The sequence below is a fragment of the Xenopus laevis genome, chromosome 2S, assembly GCF_017654675.1.
Source record: "Xenopus laevis strain J_2021 chromosome 2S, Xenopus_laevis_v10.1, whole genome shotgun sequence".
NCBI classification, from domain to species: domain Eukaryota; kingdom Metazoa; phylum Chordata; class Amphibia; order Anura; family Pipidae; genus Xenopus; species Xenopus laevis.
The window spans coordinates 51,657,538-51,674,893 of NC_054374.1; the positions used below are offsets into that span (position 1 = coordinate 51,657,538).

Consider the following 17,356-nt stretch of genomic DNA (forward strand, 5'->3'; position numbering starts at 1 on the left):
CTTCCTTTGATTTCTGAATTGTTTGCCCAGATCTATTCTAAACTTGATCTTAGAGGTGCTTATAACCTCATCCATATCAGGGAAGGGGATGAGTGGAAGACGGACTTTAACAGCAGGGACGGCCACCACGAATACCTTGTAATGCCATTTGGCCTTTGTAACGCAGCTGTGTTTATTCGTAGTGGTCTATTTAGACGACATTCAAATTTTTTCCTCTAATTTGTCTGATCACCGTAAGCATGTTCTGGAGGTATTGCTAGGGGTAAGGAGGAATAATCTCTTTGCAAAACTCAAAGTGTACCTTTAAAGTTTTGTCTGTTCAGTTTTTGGGGTTCAACATCTCCAGTAAGGGTCTTGAAATGGATCCTGGGAAGGTTAAAGCTGTTCTGGAGTGGGCCCTACCTCTGTCCTTGCGGGCAATCCAGAGGTTTTTGGGGTTCGCTAACTATTACCGTCAGTTTATTAAAAACTTTTCTTTGATTGTGGTCCCTATTACTAACTTAACCAAGAAAGGTGCAGATCCGAGCATGTGGCCTCCAGAGGCCATCCAAGCTTTTGAGTTTCTCAAAAAAGAATTTGTATCTGCTCCCATTCTTCGTTACTACTCTCCCTTTCATTGTTGAGGTTGACGCCTCAGAGATCGGGGTAGGGGCAGTCCTTTCTCAAAAGCATCCAACAACTAACAAGGTACATCCTTGTGTTTTCTTCTCTAAAAAATGTTCGCCTGTGGAGGCTAATTATGACATTGGTAATAGAGAGTTGTTGGCTGTCAAATGGGCCTTTGAGGAATGGCAACACCTGTTGGAGCTGGCTAAACATTTGATTACAGTGTTTACTGACCACAAAAATCTGCTTTAAATTGAGTCTGCCAAGCGGTTGAATCCTAGGCAGGCCAGATGGGCTCTGTTTTTCACCAGGTTTAACTTTTCTCTTACCTACAGGCCAGGTTCCAAGAACACTAAAGCGGATGCACTCTCTAGGAGTTTTGAATCCAATTTGTCTGTCTAGTGAGTGCATTCCCATCATCCCTAGCGAACTAATTGTGACAGCTCTGTGATCAGACCTTGCCTCATTTTTATCCTCTGCTCAGTCTGGTGCCCCTGTAGAGACTCCCCCCAGGAGGTTGTTTGTACCTGAGAATCTTAGGAAACAAGTTTTGGGTGAAGCCCACAATTCCAAGATGGCAGGACATCCTGGCATCTCCAAAATGGTGTCCCTTTTGTCTCGTAGCGTTTGGTGGCCTTCCTTTAAGCAAGACACTAAAAATTTTGTTAAATCGTGCCCTGTATGTCAAAGGTCTAAATCCTCTAGGAATTTGTCTCAGGGTTTATTGAGGCCACTACCCATTCCTGATAAACTCTGGTCCCATCTTTTGATGGATTTCATTGTGGATTTGCCCCCTTCTCAGGGGAAAACTGTGATTTGGGTGGTGGTGGATTCAGCAAAATGAGTCACTTCATTTCCCTCCCACACCTCCCTTCTGCCAAAACATTGGTCGAGTTATTCATTTCCAATATTTTTCAGTTACATGGTTTAGAGGGGTACAGTTTGTTTCGAAATTTTGGAGGGCATTCTGCTCCTTGGTGGGGATTGAGTTGTCCTTTTCTACTGCTTATCACCCTCAAACTAATGGTCAAATGGAAAGGGTAAAGCAGTCCCTTGAACAATTTCTGGGGTGTTATGTGTCTGATAACTAGTCTTCATGGGCTGAATTATTACCCTGGGCAGAATTTGACTACAATATAATGCAACTCATTCGTCAACTGGTGAATCTCCATTCTTTACTGTTCATGGTTTACATCCCAAAGCATTTTCTTTTTCTGGTTCATTGTCCCCTGTACCCTCTGTCAATTCTTCCGTTAAACTTTTTGCAAATATTTAGTCTGGGGTGTACGACTCTCTTTCTACAGCTACAGCCACTCAGAAAAATGCAGCCAATAGGTCCCAGAGAGAGGCACCAAAATATCAGGTAGGAGACTCTGTATGGTTGTCTACAAAGAATATTAAGTTAAAGATCCCTTCTCTCAAGTTGGGGCCCAGGTTTATTGGTCCATATCTCATCACTGAAGTAATCAACCCTTCTTCTGTTTGTCTCAAACTTCCTGATAATTTCAAAATTTCTAACTCTTTTCATGTTTCCCTCCTGAAACCCGTCACACAGGTAAGCCAGCAATCCTTTCCTTCCCCAGTACTGGTAGATGGTCAGCCTGAATTCATTGTCCAAGAGCTCCTCAATTCTCGCCTAGTGTGGGGTAAGTTACAATATCTGGTCAAATAGAAGGGCTATGGTCCTGAGGAGAACTCTTGGGTGCCTGTTGGTGATATTAGGGCTGATCGTCTCAGGAACCAATTTCATCGTAAGTTTAGTTAAATGTTGTCAGTATCTTCCATTCAAAGCTGTTTCCGTACATGCCTATTCAGGTTACATAATATAAAGTGCCCAGATTCTTCAGGGTTATACAAGGTATAGAAAAGAGTTTTAAAGGAAAACTATAACCCCAAACAATGTAGGTCTCTATAAAAGTATATTGCATAAAACAGCTCATATGTAAATGCCTGCTTCATGTAAATGAACCATTTTCATAAGAATATCCTTTTTTTTAGTAGCATGCTCCATTGGGTAATCCTAAATAGAAAATTGTCATTTTAAAAATAAGGGCGCCCCTTGCACACAAGCAGACCACACAAACCATACCTGTTAGGTCACATGAACAAATTAACGGACAGAGTTCTGTCTATTGCTTCCTCAATTCTTCCTGTAACAGTAAGAGCTGTAGTATTTCTGGTCAGGTGATAACTGAGGCAGCACCCAGACCATTATGAAAAGGTGGCTTAAGGCAAGAGCTAAAAAAAGGCAATATTTACTATAGATACCAGTTTGGTAAGATTCTTTAATATGCCACTTAATATGATAAAAACTGCTTAAATATTCATTTTGGCGGTATAGTTTTCCTTTAACAACAGGGTGGTGTATTTGAATTCCTGCCTTGCTCACAAAAGCTTACTGCATAGAGGAAATTGATAACTTTATGCATATGTTCTAAACTGTAGAACAAAGGTTAAAGAGAGCTTAATATATTTATTTAGAGAACAATTTTGTAAGTAACAAGAGGAACTACATTACACCTTTAATTTTTAGGACACTGGGTCAGTTCCTACAAAAAATACAAATCAAACAGTCATGGGGGAAATTCTTTTCAAAGCAACATAGCTATCTAACAACATATTCATTTATTCATATACAAAAGAGTATAAAAAACTTCTGACAATTTTAGCAGCTGACTTCTCTATCCCAAAAATTCCTACAGTTATGTTGCTAACCATGCAGGAAAGCTGGCATTTCATTTGTAACTTCCTTACCACTCCCTGCCCTTCAGCATTTTTCAGGGAATTCCAGTGCGTGAACTACTGTATATACAGTGCCCAATTATTATCAAAATCCAATTTAGCAGACAATGGAAGAAGCATTTGTAATTCATTAATAATTTAATGAGCCAGTAACAATTCTAAAGCAAAAAAAAGCTCAGCCCTAGAGCACTTTCACTCAATTTTCCATAAAACTTAAGGTTAGTATAGGGGAATGCCAATGAATTATATCTCTTTTTATCAGTTATAAGAAAAGTCAAGATGTTTTCCTTGCTATTGAATGTACCATTTGCACTCTTTTGGTTTGATTTGTTCTTTGATTTTGCATTCCTTAGTGAGCCCAGGACCTTATTAAAATGAGTCTAGTAACTGGACCCTAGAACACGTGGGGTCACATTTACTAAAGGGCAAATTGTGGGTTTTTTGGGGGAAAAATTCACCAAAATGACATCGCCTTTTTACTATAAGGTGAAGAAAACAATTCTAAAGCAAAAAAAGCTCAGCCCTAGAGAACTTTCACTCAGTTTCACCAGGTGAATTTAGGCTCTAGCGAACGATCGTTCAAATTTATCAAAGTATTAACTTTCCAATACGTTACCCTTTTCACCAAAGTCTACTTCACCTGGTTCTACCTGGCAAATTGTTAAGATGAAGCTACAGCCTCAACATTATTATGTCAGTAATATCATATCTTCAAAAAAAAAGTCACATAAAAGAAAAAACGCAAGTGTTTTTAATGTGGAATTACTGTTAAAGGACCAGTAACATAAAAAAACACCAAGACAGTTTTAACTTTAAATTCGCAGCAGGTACCATGACCAGGAGAAATTTGATCTCGCTTTCAGACAGAAAATGCACACCAAGATATTCTGCCCGCAATCCACAGTGACAAGTGTATCCTATTATTACAGTTATTACAAACATTGTATGGTTGCAGGCCCTATTGGCAGTACCATTTACGGTGACACGACATTAGCCTAATAGTGTATGTCAGTTAAAAATTCATGGGCATACTCCTAGACACTGGAACAGGTTAGAGCAGGTGCACACCCTCAGCAACCCCTAAGAATTGCAGCCTGATGCTCAGTAATGGAGGGTTTGGCAACCTCCTAAATATCCAATAGAACAAAGATAACAGCACTCATGGCTTTTGCTTGCAGGGAAACCCTTGCTTTAATTATTTGTGCGGAAGTGCAGTATTTCGGGGCCACTTCCCTTTATCAAGCATACTCCTAGACACACCAACACTAATGATAAGACCTTTTGCTATTAAAACTCTACAGGTCACTACACTCATTTGACTGCAGTAGGGACAGAGTATGCTTCCCTTAATTTGATTTGATATAGCTCCCTGCCATTCCACCCACTGTGACAGCCCACCCAAATGACAGTAAAAAAAGGACAGAAAAAGTTATATAATTACATAACCTGCATGTTGCCACTAATGTGCTAACCCACACTGCAGCCCAGACCCTATATGTTTGAATCCCCCTGTTTCAGTAAGCCCCGCTAATGCATGCAAATACATGAGTAGGGATGGGCGAATAAATTCGACATGGTTAAATTCGCGGCGAATTTCTGCGTTTCGCGAAATTGCGGCAAAAATTCGCCTCGCGACTCGTTTCTCCGCGTGTCGAAATTTTCGTCGCGCGACGAGCCGCAACGCCGCTAATGCGCGTCAAAAAAAAGACGCGCAACAAACTGAACGTCACCCACAGCAGCCAATAAGATGTGAGCCATCCCTGAGCCATCCCACTGGCTATATAAGGAGCTGCAGAGGCGGCCATTACTCGTGGCGTTTCTGGTAGAGGTAGAGAGAGCAGGATAGTGAGAGATTTGTGTGTGATTTAGCTAGTGGAGTTTGTTTCTGAGTCAGTGCAAGTGGAGGTTGTGGATTTCAGTTTACTGTTTTCCCTCTTCTGCTTGCCTGCTCACCACCCAATAGCCCTTTTTAGGGCTAACTGTCTTTGTCTTTGTCTGTGCTGGTGTGTGTACTCCTTGTGGGTGCACACTTCTGCTGAGGGGATTTAGTTGAGGGTTTTATTTTTTTCTCCTTTCCTTCCCCGAAATATCCAAACCCCCCCTTATATATATATATTTTTTTTTTTAAGTTTAGTTGCCCAATATGACGGGCCGTGGGAGAGGGGGGAGGGGTGGTGGTGGTGGTGGTGGTGGGAAGAAGGGTGGGATAGGGAGGGGTGGCCGAGGAAGAGGCCGTGGTGCTGGCCGTGGGCATCCAACCCCACAACAGCCCAGCCCATGTGCCATGCCCAGTCTGGGCACTGTAAATCAGTCGCAGCACAAGCTGCCATCAAAGCAGCTGCCATCACAGCAGCAGCTGCAACAACAACAGCAGCAGCTGCAACAACAACAGCAGCAGCAGCTGCAACAGCAGCAGCAGCCGCAACAACAGCAGCAGCAGCAGCAAATGCCACAGCAGCAGGTGGCTTTGGGTCGCAGTGGGGCAACTGGCACACGTAGGACTGTGCCAGATTTTTTTGCCACTGCTTCGCGACCCATACGCTCGCAGCAGGCAGAGGCAGTGGTAGACTGGCTGACCCAGGCTACCTCGTCTGCAGCGGGCACCAGTGAGCGGCAGGAGGTGGCATCACCTGCTAGCTCAGTGTGGGATGACACCCCATCCCTCTTATTTGATCCTGAGGTGGACTTGGGCCCAGACACCCAGGATCTTTTTGATGATCAGGCAGGAATGGGGGGGGCATTCATGTCTGATGAAGAGGAGGAGGTCATGTCACAGCCCACATCAGTAGGGGATATTGGGCAGGGTCCCCTTATGGCAGGGCAGCATGTTGCTGGTGTGGGGTCAGACACCAGCATGCTGGATGTGGGTATTGATGCCATGTATGAGGCAGGGTCTGGTCTGGGGGAGGATGATGACAGGGACAGACCCTGGGAGCCGGCTCCAGAGGATAACAGCAGCAGTTCAGGGGGGGAACTGTTTGTTGTTGATGAGGATGAAGAGCCGGTTCCACCGACCACTGCTAGGGTGGGCAGGCAACAGGGCAGCACTGCGCCTAGGTCCAAAGCCTATGGGCGTACGGGTGGGGACCATCCCCAACCCTCCACAGCAGGCAAGGCAGTGGCCCGCACTTCAGCAGTGTGGGCTTTTTTCACGTGCCATGCAGAGGACCAGGCAGTAGCAGTGTGCCAGCTCTGCCGGCAGAAGGTTCGAAGGGGGCAGGCAGGGTCACATATGAGAACATCAGCTTTAAGTTCCCATATGAAACGTCATCACAGGATGACGTGGGAGCAGCACCAAAGTGGCAGGGCACCGGGGGGCAGCGGTGCTTCCTGTCCACCTCCTCCCATTCCTCAGGGAAGAGGTGCTAGCTCCCCAGACCCTGCAGCAAGGGAAGAGGATTCTGGGGCTCACAGTCGGAGGCAGCCACTGTGTAGCTCAGCCTCTTCTGCAGCCTCCTCCTCCTCAATGCGGCCCCTGTCCCGCCAGGTTTCCCTCCCCCAGTTCCTCACCCGCAAGACGCCTCTCTCCCCCAGCCACCCCCAAGTGCAGAGGCTTAATGGCTGCCTGGCAAAGCTTCTGGCAGTGCAGCTGCTGCCCTATCAGCTAGTCGAAGCAGCCCCCTTCCGACAGCTGATGGCTTGCGCTGCCCCTAACTGGCGGATCCCCAGCCGCCATTATTTTGCCAGGAAGGCCGTCCCTGCCCTCCACCAGCAGGTGGTGGATAATGTGTCCCTGTCGCTGGATCATGCTGTTGGCGGCAGGGTGCACTGCACCACTGACACGTGGACCAGCAGGCATGGGCCGGGGAGGTACATAACCTACACTGCGCACTGGGTCACCCTCATGAGTGCTGGGGAGGGTGCAAGCCGGGGCGCTCCCCTCAGGCTACAGGTGCCTCCCCGTGGGGTACAGGGCAAGCCCCACATGTCCACTTCCTCCTCCTCCACTATGGATGAGCCACCCCTGAAGCGTCCCCGCAGCTACGCTTCAGTGCAGCACAGGCGATGTCAGGCTGTGCTGCAACTCCTCTCCCTGGGCGAGAGGAGTCATACTGCACCTGAGCTCATGGCTGCCTTCCAGACTCAGGTGCAGCGGTGGTTCACTCCCCGCCAGCTCCAAGCAGGTTACATTGTTTGCGACAATGGTCGCAACCTGCTGGCCGCCATCCACCTAGGGCACCTGACCCACGTGCCTTGCTTTGCACATGTCCTCAACCTTGTGGTGCAGCGCTTCCTCAAGAGCTACCAAGGGTTGGGTGACATGCTGGAGAAGGTACGTAGGGTATGTGCCCATTTTCGCAGGTCCCCCACCGCCAGCGCGTCTTTGGCACGGATGCAGCGGCAGCATAGTCTGCCACCCCACCGGCTCATCTGTGACCTGCCGACGCGCTGGAATTCCACCCTGCACATGGTGGAGCGCCTCGTAGAGCAGCGCTGGGCGGTCAGCAATTACCTGCTGGAGCACAGTGCCAGGGGTACTCAGGGGCGGATTTGGGGTACTTTAGTGCAGAGCAGTGGCAGCAAATGAGGCAGCTCTGCCAAGTACTTGCCCCCTTTGAGCAGGCGACACGCTTTGTTAGCAGGGACAATGCGTGTCTTAGTGATGTCATACCCCTGGTGTTCCTCCTCAAGCGCACGTTGGATGGGCTTCTAGAGGAGGGTGACGTGCCTGAGGAGGAGGAGGAGGAGAGTAGGCCCCGTAGGCAGGCAGAGGGGGCTGAGGAGGAAATGGTGCCCGATGAGGAGGATGAGGGAGAGGAGGACTGGGTGCCTGCGCAGCATGGGGAGCAGGGCACATGCCACCCAACCACCCCAGCTATTGTCCGCGGCTGGGAGGGTACAGAGCAGGGGCAGGTCGAGCCAGATGACCTGCTGCATCTGGAGGGCAGTCAAGAAGAGGTTGGTCGGGGGCACCTCTTTTACATGGCTGCCCATATGCAGACTTGCCTCCGAAGCGATCCCCGGGTCTGTTCTATCAAAGACCGGGAGGATTATTGGGTGGCTACTTTGCTTGACCCACGGTACAAGGGAAAGGTGGGGGAGTTCCTTGTACCCAGCCAGAGAGAGAGGAGGATGGGTCAATTGAGGAAGGCTCTGTGCTCAAAATTAGTGGAGGCCTTCCCCCAGTCTGACACTTCTCAGGCCTCCACTACTCCACACACCCAGCAGAGACGGGGGCCTAGCAGCAGCAGCAGCAGCAGCAGCAAGGGCGGAGATCTCATGGGTGTGTGGAAGAGCTTTTTCGAGCCTCAACGGCCAGCAGCAGGCCCAGTCAGCACCCAAAGCCACCACCAGCAGCGGGTGGAGCATATGGTGGCTGACTACATGGGGTCAGTCAGCGTGCAGGATGCCATTCGCCCTGACGATGACCCCATGCATTATTGGGTCTCGAGGCTCGACCAGTGGCCAGAACTGGCACAGTACGCTCTGGAGGTGCTGGCTTGCCCCCCTGCCAGTGTCCTGTCAGAGCGTGTCTTCAGTGCCGCAGGTGGGGTGGTCACTGAGAAGCGGACACGGCTATCCACTGGCAGCGTGGATAAGCTGACATTCATTAAAATGAATGAGGCATGGATAAGCGGGAATATCCAAGTGCCCATTGCAGACAGCAGAGACTAGCCTCCTCTCCTCCTTCTCCTCCTCAGATTTAGCCTCCTCTCTCCATTGCTGCCCATACTCTCCTCCTCAGTAGTATTGCCCATTCCCCATCTGTCTGCACCTGCTGCCCTTGCTGCTGCTGCTGCTGCTGCTGCTGCTGCTGTAGCCTGCTACTAGCCCTAGTAGTACTGCTGCTGTGCTGCATTGTCGGCAAATTTTTTTATGGTGGGGGCCTATCAAAGCTCCTACTGCTATCGTAGATACTACTGTGCTGCATTGTTGGCAAATTTTTTTAGTAGTTGAGGCCTAACATGGCCTCTAAATATGTTTCTTCGAATACTGCCACATTGTTGGCTAATTTCTTCTGGTTGAGGCCTAACATGGCTTCTAAATATGTTGCTTATAATTTTGCCGCTAAGTTGGCTAATTTCTTCTGGTTGAGGCCTAACATGGCTTCTAAAAATGTTTCTTCAAATACTGCCACATTGTTGGCTAATTTCTTCTGGTGGTTGAGGCCTAACATGGCTTCTAAATATGTTGCTTATAATTTTGCCGCTAAGTTGGCTAATTTCTTCTGGTTGAGGCCTAACATGGCTTCTAAATATTTTTCTTACAATTTTGCGGCTAATGTCTTTGAGGCCTGCCTCATTTAATTCTTCTGGCTCTAATATAGAGTTGATTAAAAGTTACAACATGACTGTTGCTGCCGCTGCTGTTGCTACTAATGCCTCGTTATTTGGCAAAAGTCTTCTGTTTGAGGCCTGCCTCATTTAATTCTTCTGGCTCTAATATAGAGTTGATTTAAAGTTACAACATGACTGTTGCTGCCGCTGCTGTTGCTACTAATGCCTCGTTATTTGGCAAAAGTCTTCTGTTTGAGGCCTGCCTCATTTAATTCTTCTGGCTCTAATATAGAGTTGATTAAAAGTTACAACATGACTGGTGCTGCCGCTGCTGTTGCTACTAATGCCTCGTTATTTGGCAAAAGTCTTCTGTTTGGGGCCTGCCTCATTTAATTCTTCTGGCTCTAATATAGAGTTGATTAAAAGTTACAACATGACTGTTGCTGCCGCTGCTGTTGCTACTAATGCCTCGTTATTTGGCAAAAGTCTTCTGTTTGGGGCCTGCCTCATTTAATTCTTCTGGCTCTAATATAGAGTTGATTAAAAGTTACAACATGACGGTTGCTGCCGCTGCTGTTGCTACTAATGCCTCGTTATTTGGCAAAAGTCTTCTGTTTGGGGCCTGCCTCATTTAATTCTTCTGGCTCTAATATAGAGTTGATTAAAAGTTACAACATGACTGTTGCTGCCGCTGCTGTTGCTACTAATGCCTCGTTATTTGGCAAAAGTCTTCTGTTTGAGGCCTGCCTCATTAATTCTTCTGGCTCTAATATAGAGTTGATTAAAAGTTACAACATGACTGTTGCTGCCGCTGCTGTTGCTACTAATGCCTCGTTATTTGGCAAAAGTCTTCTGTTTGGGGCCTGCCTCATTTAATTCTTCTGGCTCTAATATAGAGTTGATTAAAAGTTACAACATGACTGTTGCTGCCGCTGCTGTTGCTACTAATGCCTCGTTATTTGGCAAAAGTCTTCTGTTTGGGGCCTGCCTCATTTAATTCTTCTGGCTCTAATATAGAGTTGATTAAAAGTTACAACATGACGGTTGCTGCCGCTGCTGTTGCTACTAATGCCTCGTTATTTGGCAAAAGTCTTCTGTTTGGGGCCTGCCTCATTTAATTCTTCTGGCTCTAATATAGAGTTGATTAAAAGTTACAACATGACTGTTGCTGCCGCTGCTGTTGCTACTAATGCCTCGTTATTTGGCAAAAGTCTGGTGGGTGTCAATCAAGGCTCCTACTGCTGTTGCTGACACTACTGCTGCATTGTCGGCAATTTTTTTTTGTAGTTGAGGCCTAACATGGCTTCTAAATAGGTTGCTTATAATTTTGCCGCTAAGTTGGCTAATTTCTTCTGGTGGTTGAGGCCTAACATGGCTTCTAAAAATGTTTCTTCAAATACTGCCACATTGTTGGCTAATTTCTTTGGGTTGAGGCCTAACATGGCTTCTAAATAGGTTGCTTATAATTTTGCCGCTAAGTTGGCTAATTTCTTCTGGTGGTTGAGGCCTAACATGGCTTCTAAAAATGTTTCTTCGAACACTGCCACATTGTTGGCTAATTTCTTTGGGTTGAGGCCTAACATGGCTTCTAAATAGGTTGCTTATAATTTTGCCGCTAAGTTGGCTAATTTCTTCTGGTGGTTGAGGCCTAACATGGCTTCTAAAAATGTTTCTTCGAACACTGCCACATTGTTGGCTAATTTCTTTGGGTTGAGGCCTAACATGGCTTCTAAAAATGTTCCTTCGAATACTGCCACATTGTTGGCTAATTTCTTTGGGTTGAGGCCTAACATGGCTTCTAAATAGGTTGCTTATAATTTTGCCGCTAAGTTGGCTAATTTCTTCTGGTGGTTGAGGCCTAACATGGCTTCTAAAAATGTTTCTTCGAACACTGCCACATTGTTGGCTAATTTCTTTGGGTTGAGGCCTAACATGGCTTCTAAAAATGTTCCTTCGAATACTGCCACATTGTTGGCTAATTTCTTTGGGTTGAGGCCTAACATGGCTTCTAAATAGGTTGCTTATAATTTTGCCGCTAAGTTGGCTAATTTCTTCTGGTGGTTGAGGCCTAACATGGCTTCTAAAAATGTTTCTTCGAACACTGCCACATTGTTGGCTAATTTCTTTGGGTTGAGGCCTAACATGGCTTCTAAAAATGTCCCTTCGAATACTGCCACATTGTTGGCTAATTTCTTTGGGTTGAGGCCTAACATGGCTTCTAAAAATGTCCCTTCGAATACTGCCACATTGTTGGCTAATTTCTTTGGGTTGAGGCCTAACATGGCTTCTAAATAGGTTGCTTATAATTTTGCCGCTAAGTTGGCTAATTTCTTCTGGTGGTTGAGGCCTAACATGGCTTCTAAAAATGTTTCTTCAAATACTGCCACATTGTTGGCTAATTTCTTTGGGTTGAGGCCTAACATGGCTTCTAAATAGGTTGCTTATAATTTTGCCGCTAAGTTGGCTAATTTCTTCTGGTGGTTGAGGCCTAACATGGCTTCTAAAAATGTTTCTTCGAACACTGCCACATTGTTGGCTAATTTCTTTGGGTTGAGGCCTAACATGGCTTCTAAATAGGTTGCTTATAAATTTGCCGCTAAGTTGGCTAATTTCTTCTGGTGGTTGAGGCCTAACATGGCTTCTAAAAATGTTTCTTCGAACACTGCCACATTGTTGGCTAATTTCTTTGGGTTGAGGCCTAACATGGCTTCTAAAAATGTTCCTTCGAATACTGCCACATTGTTGGCTAATTTCTTTGGGTTGAGGCCTAACATGGCTTCTAAATAGGTTGCTTATAATTTTGCCGCTAAGTTGGCTAATTTCTTCTGGTGGTTGAGGCCTAACATGGCTTCTAAAAATGTTTCTTCGAACACTGCCACATTGTTGGCTAATTTCTTTGGGTTGAGGCCTAACATGGCTTCTAAAAATGTTCCTTCGAATACTGCCACATTGTTGGCTAATTTCTTTGGGTTGAGGCCTAACATGGCTTCTAAATAGATTGCTTATAATTTTGCCGCTAAGTTGGCTAATTTCTTCTGGTGGTTGAGGCCTAACATGGCTTCTAAAAATGTTTCTTCGAACACTGCCACATTGTTGGCTAATTTCTTTGGGTTGAGGCCTAACATGGCTTCTAAAAATGTCCCTTCGAATACTGCCACATTGTTGGCTAATTTCTTTGGGTTGAGGCCTAACATGGCTTCTAAAAATGTCCCTTCGAATACTGCCACATTGTTGGCTAATTTCTTTGGGTTGAGGCCTAACATGGCTTCTAAATAGGTTGCTTATAATTTTGCCGCTAAGTTGGCTAATTTCTTCTGGTGGTTGAGGCCTAACATGGCTTCTAAAAATGTTTCTTCAAATACTGCCACATTGTTGGCTAATTTCTTTGGGTTGAGGCCTAACATGGCTTCTAAATAGGTTGCTTATAATTTTGCCGCTAAGTTGGCTAATTTCTTCTGGTGGTTGAGGCCTAACATGGCTTCTAAAAATGTTTCTTCGAACACTGCCACATTGTTGGCTAATTTCTTTGGGTTGAGGCCTAACATGGCTTCTAAAAATGTCCCTTCGAATACTGCCACATTGTTGGCTAATTTCTTTGGGTTGAGGCCTAACATGGCTTCTAAAAATGTCCCTTCGAATACTGCCACATTGTTGGCTAATTTCTTTGGGTTGAGGCCTAACATGGCTTCTAAATAGGTTGCTTATAATTTTGCCGCTAAGTTGGCTAATTTCTTCTGGTGGTTGAGGCCTAACATGGCTTCTAAAAATGTTTCTTCAAATACTGCCACATTGTTGGCTAATTTCTTTGGGTTGAGGCCTAACATGGCTTCTAAATAGGTTGCTTATAATTTTGCCGCTAAGTTGGCTAATTTCTTCTGGTGGTTGAGGCCTAACATGGCTTCTAAAATTGTTTCTTCGAACACTGCCACGTTGTTGGCTAATTTCTTTGGGTTGAGGCCTAACATGGCTTCTAAAAATGTTCCTTCGAATACTGCCACATTGTTGGCTAATTTCTTCTGGAGGTTGAGGCCTAACATGGCTTCTAATTATGTTGCTTCTATTTTTGCTGCTTAGTGGGCTAATTTCTTCGGGTTGAGGCCTGCCTCATTTAATTCTTCTGGCTCTAGTACAATTGATTACAACAATGCTTGCTGCTTGGTTGTCAAATGTATTCACACTATTATTACCCCTGAAACGACTGCGGCCAAAAGTCCTGTGCCTCAGTCATTATTCTTTCATTTGAAATGATAGGAGTGCTCTAAAAATGTATACAGGGAGGGCATGTGTGTGTAGCAGTAACTGAGTGAAACATAGGTGCGAAATTCCGAATTGCTCTTCCCATTGATTTCAAAGCAAAACATGGCATATATACATTTATCACTGTGTACAAAGCTTAAAAGTAAGGGAAATGTTTTAATGGTAGCCCCAAAGCCATGTCTGGTCTGGGAGTCAAAATAGGCCCTGGCATTCAAATTACACAGAGGCCCAAACAGGCCCCAACCATCAGCCCAGTAAATTTGACTGGAAACCAACCAACCTGGCAACCCTGGGTGACGCAAACATAGCCATAAACTCTACTTAAATTCATGCTGTAAGCAATAATTTAGATGGAATTTGTCCTCTATGAATGCTTTTGTCCTTGAGTTAAATAAACGAGACAACACAGTTTGCTTAATGGAAAGAGGAATTTCATTCCTAGATGATGTCCATCTTAAATCCCACTTTCAGCTGCATCTGCTATTTTGCAACTTTCAACTTCACAAGCAGTCTTGTCCCAGTTTGCTGTCCATAACCTTCAAAGAGAACAAACGCCATCCTTTGTTTCGAAACACTTTACACAACGTATTCATAGATCCAGTGCAAAGCCCTTAAAGGGGTGGTTCACCTTTAAGGTAACTTTTAGTATGCAATAGTATGGCAAATTCTAAGCAACTTTTATTTTGGTTTTAATTATTTGCCTTTTTCTTCTGGCAAATAAAGTTCTGACTCTTTGCAGCTTTTAAATGTGGGTCAATGAGTTGACCCCAACTAAAAAGCAAATACTATGTCAGGCTACAAATGTATTGTTTGTCATTGCTACTTTTTTCCATTTAGGCCTCTCCTATTCATATTCCAGTCTCTTATTTAAATCAATGCATGATTGCTAGGGGAATAATGTTACTTCTAATAGTGCCTAATTACCAAATATAGTGTGACTTAATATAATTTATTTAAAAAAATCAATGTATTTGAGTGTTACAGTAGTCAATTTAACAATTTCGGCGCCGTCGCGACGAGATTTGGCGCCGCGCGACGAGATGCGACGCGCGTCATAGCAAAACTGTGTTTGCGCATGCGCGCGTCGTGCGCGCGCGCGTCATGTGACGCGCGTCGTACGCGCGTCAAAAACGGGCGTCGCCACTATAAATAGCCCCGCCCGTGCTTACAGTTGTAGGAGTGCATTTTGAAAATGGCAGGACCTGGCACAATGAATCGGGACCAGCTTAGGTACTTTGTCAGGTACCTGCACCAGGAGGGATACGACAATATCCCTCCTGGTGTGCGAGGCATCCAGGCGCTCCGACGGAGCATAATGGATAGGCTGAGGCGCAGGCTGCGGAGGGAGTTCCGCCTGCGACTACGTTTGCGGGAGCTCCAGAGGATCTGGAGCGATCTAAAAAGGCGCCACAGCGCATTTGTCGAAGAGCTGCGCGTGGAGGTTGAAGGTAGAGTTATTTAAAAAGAAAACATCTTATAATGATTTGCTATTTTACAGCAAAAATGTATTTAAGTGAATGCTGTAATTAGGATTGGAACAGTTGACTTTGACTGACTGACATAATTGCAGACAAGTTAGATAACAAGTAAATGAGCTGTCAAATGGAGATTATTTAAACAGATTATAATAGATTTATTTAAATGGAATACATGGGTTTCCCTTCTTAACTACAATGAAGCCACTTGATTACTATTTATTTTGCTATTTTGGAGCAAATGTGTATTTGTTTAGGCCTGTGACAAGGCTAATAAGAATTTTACTTCACATAAAGGTAGATTTATTTAAACGGAATAAATAGGTTTCCCTTCTTAACTACAATAAAGCCACTTGATTCCTATTTATTTTGGTATTTTGGAGCAAATGTGTATTTGTTTAGGCCTGTGACAAGGCTAAAGAATTTTACTTCACATAAAGGAAGATTTATTTAAACGTAATAAATAGGTTTCCCTTCTTAACTACAATAAAGCCACTTGATTCCTATTTATTTTGGTATTTTGGAGCAAATGTGTATTTGTTTAGGCCTGTGACAAGGCTAATAAGAATTTTACTTCACATAAAGGAAGATTTATTTAAACGTAATAAATAGGTTTCCCTTCTTAACTACAATAAAGCCACTTGATCAGGCTCGGATCTGTGGAAAGGCCACCAAGGCCCGGGCCTAGGGCTGGAAGATTTTAGGGTGGCGGCATGCTGCCCAACCACACCCATATTGGTTCAGAAACACTGGGGATGCACAGGAGATACAATAGTTTCCCATGCAGCAATCCCCATTGCTCCTGTCCAGATGATAAAAATTTGCCCGAATAAAGGGGAGGGGACAGGGGCGACAAATGGCAGTGGGCCTAGGGGTGCCTACTATGTAAATCTTGCCCTGCACTTGATTCCTATTTATTTTGGTATTTTGGAGCAAATGTGTATTTGTTTATGCCTGTGACAAGGCTAATAAGAATTTTACTTCACATAAAGGTAGATTTATTTAAACGGAATAAATAGGTTTCCCTTCTTAACTACAATAATGTTAATTTTCCTGTAGTTACAACATGACACCTTATCCTGTATAATTTATACTGTACAAATGCAATTGCTGTGTTACTCAAACTGAAATTTATTCATTGCCAGCTGAATGGATCCAAGATGATCCCGATGATGATGATGGGGAAGTACCACCACCACCACCACCACCTGACCAGGCAGCACCGCCTCCACCTGATGAGGCAGCACCGCCTCCACCACCGGACCAGGCAGCACTGCCACCTGTCCAGGCGGCACCACCACCTCACCAGGCGGCACCACCACCTCACCAGGTGGCACCACCACCTCACCAGGCGGCACCACCACCTCACCAGGTGGCACCACCACCTCACCAGGGGCTCAGTGTAGGCACACAAACAGAACATGCCTACTACGACCAGACTGAGCTCCTGGTCACCCTGGTCCACCAGGTTAATGCCATGCGGCAGGAGCTGGGAGAGGTCAGGGACATTGTTCAGTCCGGGCAGAGGGTAGTTCCTCCTCCTCCTCCACTTTAATTTATTTATTTTATATTGCAGCACCGTTGTGCTATGTTGTAAATTAAAAGTTTTTTTATATCTCTATATTTTGAGTTCATTTTTCATTTGACTAAACTAATACTCACATGGTACTTGAAATTGTTTGGATTCTAATAACACAACGATGACTATTCTTAATCGGAGTCATTAAAATTACATTACATAGTATTTCAGAATCATTACAATTACATGATGTAAATATAAGGTTCATTCACATAAACATATGGTTTATTCATTTTTATCTGCGATACAAAGCATCCAGATACTATCTGTTCAGATTTATTAGTTGTACTTGTATTAGTAATCTACTATTAGATATATGAAGTACAGATGGTACTTTTTGGTTAAACAGTGATATAGAGTAGTAGTAGATACCATTACCAGTTGACCAGAGGTAATGTGAAAAAATCCACAAACGTTAAAAGTTTAAGAAACTTGCAAAATGGGAGCCATTTTTTCAAGATAGGAGTCCTCTAACAATG

General features: G+C 44.7%; 1 protein-coding gene across 1 annotated transcript in view; it reads right to left on the reverse strand.

Moving 5' to 3' along the window:
* The window catches only part of LOC108708904 (protein WWC3-like), a 172,521-nt gene that overhangs the window by 68,244 nt on the left and 86,921 nt on the right, over window positions 1-17,356 (reverse strand).